Raw genomic sequence first — 21136 nt, forward strand, 5'->3', positions numbered from 1 at the left:
TTTTAGTGCAATCAACGTATGTTAATTTAAACAATTAATGATATATTTCTATAAATTTTTGCACTTTCCTAAATTTACTTTCCTCTCCAAGTATTTCAATCAATTCCTTATCTTAAGACATTTAGTTTAGAATATCCAAGACGTAATATTTTACAAAATAACAATTTTAGTTGTCATATTGGCTTGTCTAAAGTGTCTTTTAGTGCATAATCAATGGATTTTAAATTACAATCATTTTAATTTAGGTGTCAAGATGTAAACTACAAGTTTTATTCGATTTTATTTCTTTTGAGGTTATCTAAAAGAGGTTAACTCTTTCCATGTCTTATATCAAACTGACACATGAAATATTTATTAATAACATAAAAATATTTCAATGTTGTTCATAAGCTAGATTGTAGAATTTCCATTTTAAGTAAAATAATATATCAACTTGATTGTTACATCTTGAAATGCATTTTCTAGAAACCAAATATGTGCGGTCCATGTATATATATCTATAAATTTGCTTGCATGCTCAATATGAATACTATACACATGACATTTAAAAAATTTAAGATGAAAATTTTTAATTAAATCTAAATCTAAATCCTTAATGATTCTAAATCTTAATTAAATTATAGATTTGTGGAGTTCACATAAGGATCTTATCCCTAAAAATAAAACCTCCTTGATATTTGGTGTAATTTAGAAACTTAATCACCTCAAGGCAACTAATTCTTATATAACATATATGTTCACCATTATCAATCCATCCTAGATAAGAGGGAAACATTTCTCTATTCCAAATTACAAAATTACATGAGTATTCAAGTATCCCATTTATAGATTACAAAAATCATACATTTGAGATCTCTTATACTAGATTAGATTACACTTGACTGCTATAGACTCAGATTTAGGGCTTTCCATTTTCATCATCTACTCATTTGGCCAATGGTCATAGGAATGCAAGTCTCCATAGTACGTTCATGGTCTGATTCTCTCATATTCCATCTCCTTGGTTCACCTTTCTTTGTTTTTATTTCTATGAGATTGATCTGAGATGCTATGACTAGAGGACTATATTGACATGATATATATTCAAGCACAAAATCTCTATAAATAATGTGATAATTATTTTTTTAACCTTTTCAAAAAAGTGGCCCATCATAACCATATCACCAATTTGGTATGTGAATTGTCCATCTTCATATGATATCACCAAACTAATTTTCACCTGTGCGCATTGCATAAGATAGTAGGCCACATTATTTTTGTTTCTTGCGGGGGAAGTGACAACAAAAAAATCACCTACAACCAAAATAAAAAATATGTATTAGTTAAATATTTTCAAGATTTCAATTTATAAATGAAATTGTTAATGATAGTCGGGCCACATTCCTTCCCTTACAAGTTTAGAGACAAGATCATGATCAAGTGAAACGATGGCCTCTTCATTGTGCATCTCTTGGCACATTGGAGTTGAATGAGGTCCCTTTGGATTAAGAGGGACATATTTCAATCCTTTCACATACTCGTATTTTTCACAATGATCTGTTGGCATTATGGCATAGGGTTGGAGCTATGTCACAGGTGTTGTCCTTGATGGAAACTCTCTTTGGTAATAGATCTCAGTTGAGGCTTTCAGAATGAAGGAAAAGACATATACGCAGTTTCATCTAGACGAAGACGCGTATACACGCGGGTTAGACATTTCAAATGCGCGTATTTGTATACACGCACTTTCATGAAAGAAACAGCGCGTATATGTTGGAGAACTTACCCTTGGTCCATGGTAGTTAGTCCTTGGTATTTGAACCTATGGTTTTGGACCATGGTACCTCATAAGAAGTGTTGATCCAAAGTATTAGGTCTGTGGTATTGGTGTATTATGGTTTTGAACCGTGGTATTGTGGAAGGCCTAAAACTATAAAATAGGAAGGAGATCATGTGGCAAAGTATCATCTGAAATATTATTGAATATCTGATAAAGAGCGAGATCTGAAATATTGGTGATTATTTTTGTGGAGCAGATATGGATCTGAATGAAGGAGGAACCTTATCACAAAGAAGGATAAGTTCTATTGATGCGTCATAATCTCTTGGCTTGAATGATAATATCTTTGCATGATTTTGATCTGTTATATATGGCGCGTGCGTGATCTATAAATCTGATAATCTGGGTTAATTATTGTTTTAATATCTGAAAGAGCGAATTATTTTTTATATAGATCTGTACGCAGGTTCAGTAAAGCGAGGGCATGTATATACACTGGTTCAATGAAACAAAACAACGTATATGCAGGTTTCAGGTTATTAAAGTAGCGTATATATTTTGAGTTGTGATCTTGCTACTTCTGCTTATTGCTACAGTGTTCTGGGTTCAGATTTGGTGTGTGGTTAGTGTTACTGTGATCTGGGTATAGTCGTTAGAGAAGTGTTTATTTTGATTCAGTTTTGATTGGTGAAAAGGTGATTGGGTGATGCAGAAATTCTTGATGTTTGTTTGATGCTATTTGTGGATCCAGTCTGAAAATTTATGAAACATGGTCCCTGAAAGAAAGAGAAGGTTGTAGCCTTTTGTAGGCCAGCACCTACGCACTAGTATCTTTGCTAGTGCAAGAGCTAAGGGGGTTGTAGCTCCCTTCCAGGAGAAGCTGGAAAATAAGAGAGGGTTGTAGCTCTCTGCAGGTTGCAGCCTGCGTACTAGTAAAGGACTGCACCAGTACAATTGTAAAAAGAAGTTTCTAATTAAAGAGAAGATAGAGACAAATTGCAGCAGGTGGTTTTCACCCACATAGGGTTTCCACCTTATATCTTGTGTTCTTGTGTATGATTCTCTTCTGCTCTGTTTTTACTGTTCCTGGTTACTAGTTAATTGGTTTTGATACACAGATTAACAATCAACATCTGACAGATAAAGTAAATTATAAGTTTTCATTGTATACGCGGTTTTATTTCAACATAGTTGTGTATATACGCAGGTTTTATTAGTTGAAGTAGCGTATATCATCTGAATTTGAAAACGGGAATATTTGACTTGATAATACTGATTCAACCCCCCTCACAGTATTATTTCCAACAATTGGTATCAGAGCAGGTCCTTCAGAAGAAGCTTGATCGCTTGAAGGAAGATCGTTCATCATGAGCAACTATGAGAGGGAAGCATCAATCAGGCCACTGATTTTTGATGGGACAAACTTCGTTTATTGGAAGGTAAGAGTTACTGCCTATCTTCAATCTCTTGGTACAGAAGTCTGGGATATCATAGATACTGGGTATACTTTTCCATTAGCAACTCCTACAGATACGGCTGAGAAGAAGAAATATGAAACAAATGCAAAGGCGGTCAATACTCTATTAGGATGCCTATCTCAATCAGAATTTGTCAAGGTAATGCAGTTTAAATCCACAAAAGAGATATGGGACAAGATTGTTCTGAGCTATGAAGGAGATGATAAGGTAAAACGAGAAAAACTTCAAACCCTCAGGATTCAGTATGAAAATCTCAGGATGTATAATGATGAAAGTGTGGCTAACTATTTTCTTTCTATAGATGATATTGTTAATTGTATGAAAATTTTGGGTGAAGAAATAAAAGAGGTTGTTATGGTTGAAAAAGTTCTAAGATATTTGTCCCCTAGGTTTGAATCTAAAGTTTCTGCAATAGACGAAAAAGAGAATCTACAAAGCCTTAAAATGTCACAGCTGCACGGAATTCTAACTGCTTATGAAATGAGGAAAGGAGGTCCATCAGATAGGAGAGAAGTTCCCTTCAAGGCTTCAGGCAAAGGAGAGTACTATGAGTTAGGACACGTGTTAGAAGAAGAAGAAGAATCAAATTTTGTCAGAAATCTTCAACGGGGTACTGGACGGTTCCGAGGTAAGTTACCTTTCAAATTCTTTTCTTGTGGAAGAGTCAGTCACTATGCCGCCAAATGTCCTCACAAGGATAAGATTGACAAAGGGAAGGAACCTGTTAGATGGAACAAGAAATAGAATGCAACTAAGAAAAGTTACTACACTCATGAAGACAGTGATGGCCTATCAAATAGTGATGAAGATGAATGAGGTAATGATTATAAACTTTTAATGGCCTTTGAAGATGATGATTACATGGACGCTATAGATGTAGATGGTTTTTATGAAGAGATTTCTCGACTCAAAATATGTTTAGAAGAAAAAGATATGATCATTGATACTCTGCAATTCCAACTTGATGAAAAATAAAAATCTCTTGAGAAGCTAGAATGTGAAATTGTTGGCCTTAGAAAATAAATTGAGAAAACAAAGGCTCTTAATCTTAAATTTGTTAAAGGATCTGAAACTCTGGATGAGATTATCAATGTACAGTGTTCTCCACTAATCAAGACAGGTCTGAGTTATAATGGAGAAACATCTCAAGCATCCACCTCAAGGAGTTATCTCGACGCAACAAGGAGGAATGAGCAAAAGCCCATTGGAGATCACCAGGTAAAGCAGGGACGAATTACATCAAGAACAAAAAAAGACTACCAGGTAAACCAGGGGCAATCCATCTTAAGGGTGAAAAAAAGCTCCAACCCACCACAGGTAAAAACTTCTCAATTTGCTTCAAGAATGGATGATAATAGAAATTACAATCATTTGGCTGGTAGATTTGATAATCGCAGAAGTTTCTTCAATGGCCAATGTTTCTCTTGCCATAACTTTTGTCACAAAGCAGCTCAATGTGTTGCTTATAAGACAATCATGACTAGATAAGCTCAAAAACAAAGAAGTATGACTCGGATTACGAAAAGGACCTATAACAACTTTTCGGCCCTTGAAAATGAAATTGAATGTTCTATTTGTAATAACTTCGGTCATCAAGATTCTGAATGCAGGAGCAGGTTTCGGCAGACAAAGGAACAAGCCTCAAGCACCAGAACATGGAGAATAAAGGAACCAAAAACAAAAAGATGTGGGATAGCTTTTTATGCAGAAGGACAAGAAAATATATGGTACATCGACAGCGGATGTTCAAAGCATATGACAGGTGATAAAGAAAAACTAGAATCATATACTGCTTTAGAAAAGGGAAAGAAATTTTCTTTTGGAAATGATACCCCTGCAGCCATAAAAGGAAAAGGCACTGCTCAGTTGAAAGAAAAGGTCAAAGCTGGAAATTTTTGTATGTTGATGGCTTGAAGCATAATCTACTAAGTGTCCGTCAGATGTGCGATCAAGGAACAGAGGTAATAATTCGATCAAATGGATGTAGTGTTCGTGATCTTGATACAGGAAAAACAGTGATCAAAGGCAGAAGAACTCCAAATAATCTATACATATTTGAATAAGGACAACAACAATGCTATTTGAGCAAGGATGATGAACATTGGTTATGGCACCAGAGGTTGGGGCATCTAAGCTTTTCACAAATAAGGAAAGCATGCAAATACCAGGCAGTTCGTGGTCTTCCAGATATCAAAATTCCAGACAACACCATATGCAAATCATGTCAGTCTGGTAAGCAAACCAGAACTAACTTCCCTGAGAAGGAAGGATTAGCCAGCAGGCCTCTTGAACTAGTCCATACAGATGTATGTGGTCCATTTAGGAAAAGGTCACCCCGAGGAGAAGAATACTTTATATTGTTCATTGACGACTTCTCCATGATGGTTTGGTTGGGACTTATGAAACACAAGGACGAAGCATTCGAAAAATTCAATTCTTTCAAAGCCTTGGCTGAAAATGAATCAGATCACAAAATTAAGTGCCTCAGGTCCGACAGAGGTGGGGAGTTTACCTCGAATGAATTTTTTGATTTCTGTGAAGAACATGGAATAAGAAGGGAATTCTCTACAGCTAGGACTCCTCAGCAAAATGGAGTGGTGGAAAGGATGAACAGAACGGTCCAACAAATGGCTCGTGCTATGCTTGATGAGTCTAGGACTCCCGCAACCTTCTGGGGTGAAGCTTCATTTGCTGTGGTTGTTATTCTCAACAGAACAAATGTCAGAGTGAACAGCACTCAAACTCCTCATGAGCTCTGGTATGGTGATACTCCTTCGGTAAATCATTTCAAAATTTTTGGGAGCAAATGCTATATTAAGAATATTGATGAACAGCTTGGCAAACTTGAACCTAGAGTAGATGAAGGCATTCTCCTTGGTTATTATCCCCACAGAAAAGCATATAAGTGTTACAATAAAAGACTTGGAAGAATTGTTGACAGCATTGATGTAGTGGTTGATGAAAAAGGATACATCCCTAGGCAAGTAAATCATGAAAATATCGAAAAGGATGAAGAATACTCTCCAAATCAGACAGATGATGAAGAAGAGCCTCAAGAGGCACCTGAGGAGCAAATAAGGATAGAAGAGAAGACTCCATCCAAGTACGTTCAGAAGAATCATCCAGAATCTCAGATTTTGGGGCAGAAAGAAGCAGGTGTACAAACAAGAAGAACAATTGCAGAAGCCTCAAGCTATTTGGCATTGCTCTCCTCCACTGAACCACAAAATGTAAGAGAGGCATGCAAAGATGAATGCTGGGTCAAGGCGATGGATGAAGAACTTGAGCAGATTGAAAATAAAAACACTTGGGAGTTGGTTCCTAGACCAAAAGATAACAATGTTATAGGGACAAAATGGATCTTCAAAAATAAGTTGAATGAAAATGGGGAAGTAATTAGAAAAAGGGGTAGACTTGTGTGTAAAGGGTATGCTCAACAAGAAGGAATAGACTTTGAAGAAACGTTTGCTCCCGTTGCTAGACTTGAGGCCATCCAAATGTTCCTTGCTCTCTCAAGCTTTCAGAAGTTCAAAGTTTTTCAAATGGACATGAAATTAGCCTTTTTAAATGGGGACTTAGAATAAGAAGTGTACATTGAGCAACCAGATGGTTTCATCCTTGGGAATGATCCAAATCTTGTATGTAGACTAAAAAAGGCTCTCTATGGTCTTAAACAGGATCCAAGGGCTTGGTACTACCATTTGGACAAATATCTTCATCAACAAGGTTTTTCAAAGGGATCAGCAGATAGCAATCTTTACATAAAAATTGAAAATGAAAAATTGCTAATACTTGTTGTGTATGTAGATGATATTATCTTTGGCAGCAATGAAGAAGCTATGAGTCAATGCTTTGCCTTGGTGATGCAGAAAGAATTCGAAATGTCTTTGCTTGGAGAACTGACATATTTTCTTGGTTTGCAAATCCAACAAAATGAAGGCAGTATCTTCTTGTCTCAAACCAAGTATCTCAAGAAGATTTTGAAGAAATATGGCATGGATGATACAAAACTAGTATGTACCCCCATGGTCACAGGATGCAGCCTCAGTGCAAATGATGAATCAGAAATAGTGCATCAACCAACCTAAAGATCTATGATTGGAAGTCTACCTTATTTGACAGGTACCCGACTAGACATCATGCATGCAGTGGGAATAGTTGGAAGATTTCAGGCAAATCCAAAGTAAACTCATCTTCAAGCAGTCAAGAGAATCTTCAAGTACCTTCAAGGAACTCAAAACTATTGCTTATGGTATCCTAGAGATACAGATCTCACACTTCATGCTTACACAGATGAAGATTGGGTCGGAAGCTTGGATGACAGGAAGAGCACAAGTGGTGGTGAATTCTTTATGGGTTCCAGATTAGTATCATGGTTCAGCCAGAAACAGAGTTCGATTGCTCTATCTACAGCTGAAGTTGAATATGTGGCTGTTGCATCTTGCTGCACTCAACTTCTTTGGATGATGCAGACCTTGCAGGATTTTCAAATCACTTGTACACCACCTATCTCCATCTTATGTGATAATACAAGTGCAATCAGCATTTCCAAGAACCCAGTCATGCATTCAAAGACCAAGCACATACCGATCAAGTATCACTTTCTCCGGGAACAAGTGTTGGAACAAAAGGTCAAATTGGAGTATGTTCCTTCTAAGGAACATGTTGCTGATATTCTCACCAAACCACTGCCCAGGGAGACATTTGAATACCTCAGACAGAAGCTGGGAGTAGTTGATGCATAATCTTGTTGTTAAATCATGTTTGTTTCAGAGAAAAATGGGTGTACGCGAGTTGAATGAGGAAGATCCACGTACATACACCGATTTATGTAGGTGCAGTCGCGTATATGGAGTTCTGAAGAAAATCAGCAAGGACAAACTCTGGTTGAAGAGAGTTTGATATGGGTCTGATAGAGACCATCTAACACAGGTTTAGGGGGAGTAGATAATCTTCTGATAATGCATTGTTGGCATTATCTTAGAAGCTTTTGGTTCTAGTTCACAGCTGTTGTTGGTTTTAGGCGGAGCAGAGGCAGAGGGAGAACAGAAGGAAATCTTGGTTCTGAACTGAATTGTGATTGACAGATGTTGCTGCTATCAGTTATTTGTGACTTTCAATAAGTCTTTTTCTAGATATTTCGTCTCTATGTCATGTATCTCTTTTGTGGTATCAATTTTATGGTGTCAAGGTCATGTAATGGCCTATCTTGGTTTCCCCAATATGCCTGGGATGAACATGTAACGAACTTGGTTGTCATACATAATTTTCTGATGTATCCACACTTGGTTGGGTGATGGATGTATGTATTGAGTCTTTTGGTGATAGGAAGGTGTTTTATAATGTATAAGTCATGGTTCTTCTTGAAGAACATCTTTTGCAGATCTTGTCAGGGGGAGCATGGTCAGCACAGCAAGATAGAAGTTTCAGCATGTACTCAAGGGGAGCACAACCCTTTGCCCTTGATGACAAAGGGGGAGAATGACTTGAGGATTTTGGGTTTCCATCAAGTCCAAAGGGGGAGATTGTTGGCATTATGGCACAGGGTTGGAGCTATGGCACAGGTGTTGTCCTTGATGGCAACTCTCTTTGGTAACAGATCTCAGTTCAGGCCTTCGGAATGAAGGAAAAGACATACACGCAGGTTCATCTAGATGAAGACGCGTATACACATGGGTTAGACGTTTCAAAGGTGTGTATGCGTATACACACACTTTAATGAAAGAAAAAGCGTGTATATGTTGGAGAACTTACCCTTGGTCCATGGTAGTTAGTCCTTGGTATTTGAACCTATGGTTTTGGACTAGGGTACCTTGTCAAAAGTGTTGATCCCAAGTATTGGGTCCGTGGTATTGGTGTATTATGGTTTTGGACCGTGGTATTGTGGAAGGCCTAAAACTATAAAAGAGGAAGGAGATCATGTGGCAAAGTATCATCTGAAATATTATTGAATATCTAATAAAGTGCGAGATCTGAAATATTGGTGATTAGCGTTGTGGAGCAGATCTGGATCTGAATGAAGGAGGAACCTTAGCACAAAGAAGGATAAGTTCTATTTATGGGTCATAATCTCTTGGCTTGAATGATAATATCTTTGCATGATTTTGATCTGTTATATATGGCACATGCGTGATCTATAAATCTGATAATTTGGGTTAATTGGTGTTTGAATGTCTGAAAGAGAGAATTATTTTTTTTATAGATCTGTACACAGGTTCAATAAAGCGAAGGCACGTATATACGATGGTTCAGTGAAAGAAAATAGTGTATACGCAAGTTGTTCCATACGCAGAAGGGTATGCACACGGGTTTCAGGTTATTAAAGTAGCGTATATATTTTGAGTTGTGATCTTGCTGCTTCTGCTTATTACTGCAGTGTTCTGGGTTCAAATTTGGTGTGTGGTTACTTTTACTGTGATCTGGGTACAGTCGTCAGAGAAGTGTTTATTTTGATTCAGTTTTGATTGGTGAAAAGGTGATTGGGTGATGCAGAAATTCTTGATGTTTGATTGATGCTATTTGTGGATCCAGTCTGAAAATTTATGAAACATGGTCCCTGAAAGAAAGAGAAGTTTGTAGCCTTCTATAGGCCAGCACCTACGCACTAGTATCTTGGCTAGTGCAAGAGCTAACGGGTTGTAGCTCCCTTCCAGGAGAAGCTGGAAAATGAGAGAGGGTTGTAGCTCTCTGCAGGTTGCAGCCAGCGTACTGGTAAAGGACTGCACCAGTACAATTGTAAAAAGTAGTTTCTAATTAAAGAGAAGATAGAGACGAATTGCAGCAGGTGGTTTTCACCCACATTGGGTTTCCACCTTATATCTTGTGTTCTTGTGTATGATTTTCTTCTGCTATGTTTTTACTGTTCCTGGTCACTGGTTAATTGATTCTGATACACAGATTAACAATCAACATCTGACAGATAAAGTAAATTATAAGTTTGCATTGTATACGCGGTTTTATTTCGACATAGCTGCGTTTATACGTGGGTTTAATTAGTTGAAGTAGCATATATCATCTGAACTTGAAAAAGGGAATATTTGACTTGATAATACTGATTCAACCCCCCTCTCAGTATTATTTCCAACATGATCAAGTCTACATCCATTAATACCAATACAATAATCACATAAACATGTGATTTTTCTTGCCTCAATGGCAAATATTTCCCCCATGTCTTTGATCGACACTAAATGCAATTCCCTTGTTCCTTCTACATTATTACAATACCAAGGAATGGATATATTCACATTGCTAAGTTCAATATTCCATAAGAACCTACACACAGGTCTTATAGATCTGTGACCTTCATGTCTTAAATGGTATCTGGACCAATTGACCACCTCTACTGATTATTTGAGTCAATACCTATGACCTTCATGTCCTAAGTGGTATTTGGACCAATTGACCACCTCTACTAACTATTTGAGTCAATATGCATCATGAATCATTTGGTACCTCCTAAGTTATCACTTTACACAAGCACTTACACCATCGTGCTCACCCTTTCCATGTCTTGTCTCAAAGTAGTTCCAAGTATGCTAAATTTTTCTCTTCTTATGTAGTCGTTTGACTCAATAAAAAGTGCATGATGACATGAATTGCCATTCAAAACCATATGAACATATCCAATGCTTTCTAAATGATATGTCATTTTTTTTAATGATTCATAAATCAGGTCAAAGAAATGTTGCATGAAAAATGTGTCATGCTCACGATCATCACTAATGTAAAAGTGATACTCCTTAATCACATCACGTCACTCATCAATGTTATCCCTACAATAAATTTTCAATTGTGCATGCATGTCTAGAACATGTATGAATATGGACACTTGTTCTGAGTGATAATACTGACTTTGTATATCTATCTGAGGAGAAAATGTGTAATTCTCAGCAAAGTCCACCACTGATTAGATTGTGCCTAGCTATAATACTTAGCGAGAATGATTAGATTTAGACGCTTTTCACCTCAACCTATGTTAGTTTTTGATATATTTATAGATATGGTTTTGAGACACCCCCATGAATTGTGAAATAGGAATCTAATCCTTAACATAGTTGATCCTCTTAGCCACCAAAGTTGAAGAAGATGGTTGATATCCCACGACATACTCATAATGTTTCCATGTGAAGGTAACATATGACATCCCAAACTGGTTGGGATATGTTAGGGTCCTATATTTTATAGGATCAAATGATAATTGAATAATTTCTTTCAATACTTCAGATTGTAAATAATATTGCTTACACCAAATGATTTCCAAAAAAGGATAGAAAAATGAAAATGAAAAACGAAAAGAGGGTATAAATACAAAAAATAGAAAAAAGGAAAGAGAAAAGAAATGATAAATGAACCCACAAAAAAATGAATAAATGTGAAAGTGATGCTAGCTTAAGTGCCACTACTAGTCTTTTGGCTTTGTAAAGAATAAGTTCATGAAATTGTGTGCAGCTTGTCTAAATGCCACAATAACTTTCTACTTGAAACATACAATTTAATCATGTTCAAGCATGTTTCAATTTATGTAAATTTGATTAGAGTAAATAACTTAGCCAAACAGTGTAATCTTGGCTAAGATTAGATAGGTAGAATAGGTGAATAAGTTAATCCAACAGTTTAAACTGGATTAATACAGTTGATTAGATTAGTTTAGTAGGTTGAAATAAATATTCTTAGTCTGTTAAGAATGAAAAGATTGTTGGGGTTTGCACATTTAAATGCAACCTTATTTCTTTAAAACTGCCTTAGAATAGGGAAATAATGGATTTTTTATGTAATTTGTGAATTAGCTCATTTCTCCAAAGTTTGGAATTTGGTGTAAAAAGAATGTGCCCAAAATATTTCATGGGGCCGATCGATGTTAAACCCCACCCATCTCACTACCCCTGATCATCCACCCACTCAGATCTAACGGCCTTAAGCGATTTCATACCCCCCTGCAGTGATACTCTTTAATGGTAGGTGGGGTCTGAAAAGTCGTTTCCCACCAGCTATGTGTCCCCTCCTGGTGATTTCGAAACCCCCCCCCCCCCCAAACTAATATCATATACCACATACCCCATCCTCCGAAAGTTGTTTTGACTCCAACCATAACCCGCCTTTCAGCAAACCATCACCTCCATGTCCCTTCTTAACCACCAGTACAATCAAACCACGTGTCCCTCCTTCCATTACTCCCACAAATAGTCCCGCGCCATTCAATTGCCTATGATCATCTACCACATCTGCGACCATTGCACCTGCCTTTACAGTTGTTCCTGTTTACCATGCCATTACTGAGATTAATGCAGCATTACGACCATTAATCTGATGGTTACACCCAGTTTGTGGCATATTAAACTAAATTATCACCCATGATTACACCCTTTCTCCTCCACCTTATGAAAATTGCTCCCGCCTTCTATTTCTCGTTGATCTCTTGGTAACCATTCACATCTATCAATTATCCCTAATTGAACTACAAAGGTACTACCACCAAAGGTTCCCCAGAATTTGTGAAACTCACTGCAAATTCCTTCTACCACATTCTTCCCCCATTCATTCTACTACTACAATGGCTCCCAAAGTCGCCACAGTAGTGAATCCAATGTTTACACCCCCTATGGATTTAGACCACATTCCGCTTGGTGACAGAGACTACAAGATAGGCACAGTGTGAATTTTATCTCTTCGAATTACGTTGTTGCTTTCGAGATAACTACCTCAATCAATCTGATGAAATAAATCTCTGGCAGTCCAGACTTCCTCTGTTCACCTTCCCCCAATCTTATTACTTTCCCGAATTCTTCTTAAAATGCCATGCCTCTTACCTTTCAAGTAAGAGGGCTATTATTTCCCCCAATGGTGAAATTCTCTTCACCATTACATCTGAGAGCATTAACCAAATATTGTAGGCCCCCCATAGTGATTCCCTTACCCCTTTTCCCTTGAAGCTCTGAAACAAATCTATCAAAATCTCACCTTCCCCCAGAGAGCTAGAATTTTATAATTTTTCCTCCCAGAAGACTCTGAAATCCCTAAGAAAAATCCCGTGTATCCCTCTTTTATGTTCCCTCAAAGGAATAGACATATTATTTATGTCCTATCATCCATTCTTGGTTACTATTTAGATGAATAGGTACATGATCCTATTTTACGCTTTTTATCCACCCATTCTACAGAAGAAGGACTATTAGTCACTTTTGACTATGGTCACTTCCTGGCAAATGTAATTCATGAATAATTCCTTCAGTTTCCAACTGAAGGAATGTTCAGGCAATATTTTTTTCTCATGTACATGTTCATTTATTTTCAAACATATAAGTTTCCCTTTGTAGGGCAGAAGCTTGATCAACAAGGAGAGTCACAGTCTATTTTCTTCTGGACATCCTCAATCAATTTGTATATCCAGCATCTTATTTGTTGAGTGGCCAGCAAATTCCAAGGATCAGTGAGCATATTCAAAAAAATTATAGCTCAGCGAACATGTGAAAATAGGAGATTGGTACCTTTACTAGTCATTCACATAACTTAGGGTTTGTGGTTCATAGATGCCACCATACAAGCTTCCAAACTACTATCCAAAGAGAACATTTTCCTTGGAGTACATCAGGAAAATAATTCATTCAAACAACATTCATTTCGTGGTAGCCAAGAAGAAATCTTAGTTGTGGATTAAAACACAGATGGGACCTTTCATCTGCAACAGTAGAGCAGTGGGAGAGGAAGCAAACCTCCAACTAAGACAAATGAATTTCCCTCTCAGTTTCACTTGGTCATATGACCCCCTTGGGGTAATTTCCAAGTTAAGATTGGAACAACAAGAAACACCCTATGTACATACTCAAAGGCCATAAATAGAGAAGTATTTGAACCAACACACATGGGTAGAGAATACATTGCAGGAGGCTGAAGAGTAGGTACTTGCCAGGACAGCTTCAGAGACTCCCATACCTAGAGAAAAGATAGATAAGAGACCAAGAGATGATGACTCTCCATCATTTAGAGAAGTCTCAGCCAAAGAGTTCAAAATATACATAAAGAAGATTAAAACAGGCTCTAAAATAGACTTCCCACCACTGGAGGACACACAGGGTACTATTGTACTCTCATGCTTTCAAATTTTAAGTTTGATAGTGGTACCACAAAGTCTCCATCATCCTCAACTACTAAGGATATTCGAGCTACGGTACCTCACACACCTGAGTGATCTATAGAGTAGAGGCAGCTGAATATTTTCCATAGAATCTATAAAGAGATTAAACAGGGGAATGAAGCCATTCATGATAATATCTCTTCTCAATTCAATAAGCAGTATTACTCCATCCATCATAGGCTTATTTTAGCATATGATACAGAGAAGGGGAGAATGTATATGGAATTCTTTCAGGCCCAGGTCCCACAACCAAAGTCAGTAGTAGATTTCAAACAAACTACTTTTGAATTTGAGGCAAAGGATGTTCATCATTTGCATCAAGTATATATGCACAGGTAGATAGGAGAAATGGTATACTCTACTTTCACACAAACTGATATCATTGCTTCAAAACTACAACTTACTTTAAATAATGTGTAGTCTCTTCTTAAACTGGAGAAAATGTCCTCTGTTGCCAAAGACAACATAATCAAATAATTAGAGAAATGGTGATCAAAGTAGGCTTTGATCCAGATAATTCAAAATCCATGGAGGATATAGTCAAGAAGAAAAATGTTGACATAGCAGCACTAAAGAAGCAATTAAAGATGTCTGCAATAGAATATCCCCAGGCCAAGGAGCTAGGAAAGATAGGGCTGCAAAAAGAAGAGATGTTGAAGCCTCTAGTGGAACAAAATGCACAAATCAAAGAGATGGAAGCAGAGATGGACAAGTTGATGAATGAAAAGGAGCAAATTTCACAACTAGCAATGGTTCCTCTTGATGCGGTTCAAATTGCATATTTACTTAAAACATGTATCCCTATAGCAACCACGACAATACGAAAGTCATCTTCTATAGTGCTTCCCACATCAATTGTTGATGATTCTATTAAATTGGTTGAATCCATGGAAAAAATGTCTATACAGTGAGAAGAGATAAATAAACTGAAGCAGGACGTGAAATTCCTACAGGAACAGAGAACAAGATTTGAAAATTCCCTCCTGAAAGAAACTCAGAAGTCCCAAACATTGTCCCAGAGATTGAAAAAGATGGAAAAGGATTGGGCCATGGGTAATACATTGGCACATGTAGAAGAGAATATTTGGAAAAGAATCAATGAACACATGATAGACATCTGGCCTTCAATACAAATTATTCTTTAGCAATAGGAGCGGATTGAACAATCCAATGAATCCATCGATCAATTCAAAAAGCAGTTGGGAGATAAACTGAGTGAGGCCACTGAGCTCATCAAATTCCTTAACTCCAAAAACAAAAATGAATTAGAAGAGTTGGAGATTGAAGACAGAACATAAACAATATTGGAAGTTAGGAAGTTTCTGACTAAGAGAAATGTATTGAGACAACTTGAAGAGAAATGTCAGATTATGGACACTAGTGTATATAAATTCTTCACCAAGTTCGAACCCCTCTACAAGAAATGACTTCCAAACTTGTTAGTTATTAATGATAAATAAAACACCTGGTCAGATTACAGTGAAAAAATAATAACTAGGGCAAGAGACAGTTCGAAGGTTGCAGCTGGAAGGTTTAGTATGACATGAAAGGAATTCCTGGAAGAATTGGCCTATGACCGTGACACTTAGTATGCAATTAAAAGCCTATTAATCACCAAGCCAACATTTACCAAATATACTGAAGTCAAAAAAGTGTACAGAAAGTTGTTGAAGATGACTATTCCGAGTGAACAATGCTGGCATAAACTTTGTGAATTACTGGAGTAAAAAGTAGATTTTTCTACACAGCTCAGTGTCAACAGCACATGAAAAATTTGAGTTTCAAAGAGCCAGCTATTCCACCAATCCAGTGCCACCACTTCAGACAATTCGAAATTCCCTGATATCTTTGTAAGAAGTTAGCTTGATTCAGTCTGATTATTTTTAGATACATCCTAGTCATTTAGATGGGATATTTTGTAATATAATTATAAATACTTTACCTTCAGAAGTATCAAGGGTTGGTTTTTGAACAAAAGAACACTAGTGTATATTGATGAAGCATCAACGGATTTTCCAAGTAATACATAAAGTTCTTTCACAAGATTCTTGTGTCAAGTTGTTGGTGAGGTGCGTCTATCGTCTTATATGTTTATAGCACATAATCGTTTCTAATCTGAATTATTCAAAGTGAATCTTAATATGTTCTTCCTTCCCCATCTCATAAACTAAAATAATCCATTCAGTTTGGCTAACTTCCCCTGTGAGATCTATCTGTAGATAGTGCAGTCGATCCGTATTTTATGTAACATACTCCATAGCCCAATGGTAATCTAGTTATCAACCAAACATTCAAATACAAATCAAACCCCAACTTCATAGCTAGCCTAATGTCTCCGTATAAAAAAATCTAAATATTACAGAGAGAACCCTCTCTAAAGCTGGTAGGGCTAGATCCCAGCTTCCAACATGGTTTTCTGGTTACCTTTGTGATTTTCTTCTACGACCATAGAAAATTATAGAGTGCTAATATTCTAGCGACCATACTAGGGACTTAAAAAATAATCCTTAATTTCATTGTCATAAGATTATTTCCCTAGTTCTACATCTTTATTTCAAGAAGTCTAATGATCAAAACATTGGAAATAAAGGATTAGAGGCTATTTTTTATTTTTAATGATTTGGCTCCAAAAATAATTCATACCCAAGCCAATCCTAATCTAGACCCACCTAAAATTTTAGACAATCCTGAAAGAATACTAAGAAGAAGAAGTTTAGCTGAAAGCCAAGGATGTAATAGCCCCCTTTCAAGGGCTAATTCTCTTCCTGAAAACCTTGACACCATTCAAGATATTCACTTCGACTTACCATTATAACATAGCCTTTTTAGGACTAATTTGAATTTTTTGTTGATCATATAGTGGTTGATGAAGCCGTTTTTCAACCCTACAAACAAATAAAACCTTCTGTTGAACCTGATTTGGATCAACAAGTCCTTCAGAACTTTGACAAATTGTAGGATCTTTTGTCAGCACTTGATCAGGTTGTACATCAAGCTTACTTTCAAAAATCTATTGAACTTTCTGCTCTTATCATTGTAGCATTAGCTTCATCTTCCCAATCAGTTCATCCAACATCAGTTGGCCCTACCTCTTCTGTAATTTCTACTACTCATCCAGTAGTATGACATGTAGTAACTCAACCAATTCCCACAAATCCTATATCTGTCCCTCCCTTAAGACCAAATATCATGGCTTCTTGTTATGCTCCCTTGTTTTTACTTTCCCAATGGCATGATATGCCCCAAGACTATCAGACTAGGATTCCCCAATTTGATGGTACTATTGTTATCAATGCATATCAGCACATAGATAAGATGAATGACTTTTTTGATCTTCAGGAAGTAGATGATAATGATTTAAAACTGAGGTTTTTTTCCCAAAGCTTATGTGGAGAAGTCAGAAAGTGGTTCAGAAACCTAGCAGTAGGTAGTATAACTGACCTTTCTATTTTTCACCAATCTATCTTAACTAGATGGGAAATTAAAAAGAGTCCTCTGCAAATCCTTAACGACTACAAAAACCATAAGAGAGGACCCAAGGAAACTGTAGAAGAGTATTGTGATAGATTTAATAAGGTTTACAATCTGATCCCCACTTCCATTAAACCACCCCGGGGCTTGGCCCTAATACATTCCTCCAAAGGATTCGATGTTGATATGGCCTATCAACCAAGAGAAAGAGATCCCACAACCTTAGAGGAGATGTAAGAAAATGAGCTTAAAGTAGAGGCTAATTTATTAGCCAATAAATATAAATTAAAAGCTGAAAAAAGAGTAACAATAAAAGAGGAACCTTCATCTTCTAGTTCCACTGATTATAAAATAGATAGTCTACTGAGAACAATAGAGAAAATGATGGATAGAATCAGTATAACTCATAGGGCTCCTTAGAGATAAAATCAAATTGGGAAAATAAGGAATCCAAACTATAGAAGAAATCAACCCCAGATTAAACAAAGGGACCCAAAAGGTCCAGACCAGTAGGTAATACCTCATTTCTAGGAAAATTATACATATGAGGAGGCTGAGGTAGCTAATGATAAAGAGGACACACAAATAAATCTTATGGGAGTAAATGATAATAACTATATTTTTCTTAATGAGGAAGAACACAACCTTTTCCTATTGTCCCATAATGAAATAGAACCTGAAGAATCAGAGGATTACAAGAAAGGTTTTGAGAATGCCATTATGGAAGTCCATAAGAAATACAACCTTAGGAGTAGGAAAACACCTGATACTCCGACTAAAAAACTAGCTGAAACGCCTGCCAAAAAGAATGTTGAGATTCTTACTAGAAAGAATCTTGATGTTCTAATCCAGAAAAAACCTAATACTACATCCAAATCAATTCAAACTAATGATCCCTCTACCATCCAACCAAGAGACATATCCCAAAAGGATTTGGCTAATAAACAAGATGCTTCCAATTTAAATAAATCTCAGACATCATTTAATATAGAAAATGAATTGGAAAAACTCAAAATCCCCATTCCTTTGATGGAATTAATGAATAAAACTACCTATAGATCCTAGGTAATGAAAGAATTGAGCATAGGAGAAAATGTTGATACAGTCAATGTATCAGATGATCAACCTGAAATATTGTTTGGCCCAGAAGTTGATGGCAAACTTCAAGAGGGAGATGTACCTCCCTTTTATGTTAGCCTAACTATTCATGATAAAATCTTGCACAATGTTATGCTTGACTGAAGGGCCTCTCACAATATTATGCCTAAGGTAATTATGGAGAAATTGAGATTAGATATAACCAAACGGTATAAAGATATATATTCATTTGATTCCAATCAAGTTAAGTTACTTGGACTTATAAAAGATTTATATGTATTTAATTTAGTGCAAATACAAGCCAAAAGTGTACTTATGGACATAGTTGTTGCTGATATCCCTCCCAAATATGGTATGCTTATTTCCCATTCATGGGGAGCCAAACTCCAGGGAACCTTACAGATGGATATGTCCCATGCAACAATCCCTCTCTTTGGTCAGAATAAAATACTCTATAGATAGAAACTTATGAAATTCATGGTCACCACTCAGGATAGACCTAAAAATTATCCCATATATTTTGTTCATTCATATCTTGACTCATTTATTTTTTATAATGATGTAAGTACACAAGAACAAGTTCCTAATCATAATACTACTATTTCTATCACTGATGAAGGTTAAACACTAATCAGTGAACAAGATAATCCAGATGAAGTTTTGTCGAATTTGAGTTTTGATGGATCAGTGAGTAAAGAAGGATCTTCTACTGGTGTATGGGTTTCTAATTCATATACTCGTCACTCAGAGGGTCATTTCTACAAATTGAATTTCTAGTGTTCTAATAATGTTGTAGAGTACGAAGCCTTAATCTTAGGTTTATATCTTTTGAAGAAACTTGGTGCTAAACGGATTGCAATTCATGGAGATTCAGAGTTGGTGATAAAACAAATCAAAGGAGAATACTCTGCAAAACATCCTAGGATGAGATCATATAGAAATGTTGTGTTGTATTTTATAGATTCTTTTACTGAATATAGGTTTTCTATGATTTCAAGAGATCAAAACATTATGCCCGATGGTCTTGCTACTTCGAAAAGTACTTTTAAACTACCATTTCGCCCTACTCACCTATACATTGTTGAAGTGAAAAATAGACCTACTATACCTGATAACATTAGATACTGGCAAGATTTTGGAGATGATACTCAGTTTGAAAACTTTTTGCAGTGTAAAGACGAATTTGAAGATGTTAATATAGATATAGAATTTGATGTAGAATATATTTTACATAATAGTGCAAATAAGTTAGAATTTCATGAAATAGATGAAGAAAAACGATAAAAAAAAAATTGCAACCGAAAGACAATATCTTACCTAGAGGGTTAGTTCCATTAGAAGGTTTATTTGATTTCAATGATTTACCTAAGAAGCCCAAAATTCAACCCACTAGAGCTGGTGTTGTGGAACATAATATTGCGACTGAATTAGAACCCAAAATGATCAAACTGTCCAAATACTTACCCCCAGTTGAAAAGCTAAAGTACATTCAATTATTCAAATAATTCATTGATTTTTTCACCCAGAGTTATGAGGACCTAAAATCCTATGACACCAGTCATACAGTACAAAATTCCCTTGAAAGAAGACCATAAACACTTTAAACAAAAATTAAGGAGGATTAATCCAATTCTTATGCCTTTCGTTGAAAAGGAGGTAAAAAGAATGTGTGATGCAAAAATAATAGTACCCTTGAGATATTCCAAATGGGTATCCAATTTGGTTCCCACTTGGAAAAAGGGTAGTGAAATCAGGCTCTGCATTGATTTTCAGAATTTAAATAAAGCATCTTTAAATGACAATCACCCTCTACCTAAGAAAGACCACATCCTACAGAATTTTGTTGGATCTAGTAGATTTCCATGTTAGACGGCCTTTCAGGTTATCACCAAGTCTTAGTACACCAAGACAATCAAGAAAAGACAATGTTTACTACACCTTGGGGCACTTTCATGTATGTGAAAATGCCTTTTTGTCTAATGGATGTTGGAGCTACTTTTCAGAGATCCATGGATTTTACATTTGCTGATGAAATGGATCATTTCAAAGTTATATATCTAGACAACATCACTATTTTTTCGAAAATAGATGAGGAAAACTTAAATCACCTAAGAAGAGTTTTTGAAAAGTGTCGGAAATTTGGCATTTCCCTGAACTTGAAGAAAACATTATTCGCTTTGCAAGAAGGAAACTATC

The sequence above is a fragment of the Pinus tabuliformis genome, chromosome 5_2, assembly GCF_031772625.1.
Source record: "Pinus tabuliformis cultivar Carrire ecotype Pingquan chromosome 5_2, CPIR1, whole genome shotgun sequence".
NCBI classification, from domain to species: domain Eukaryota; kingdom Viridiplantae; phylum Streptophyta; class Pinopsida; order Pinales; family Pinaceae; genus Pinus; species Pinus tabuliformis.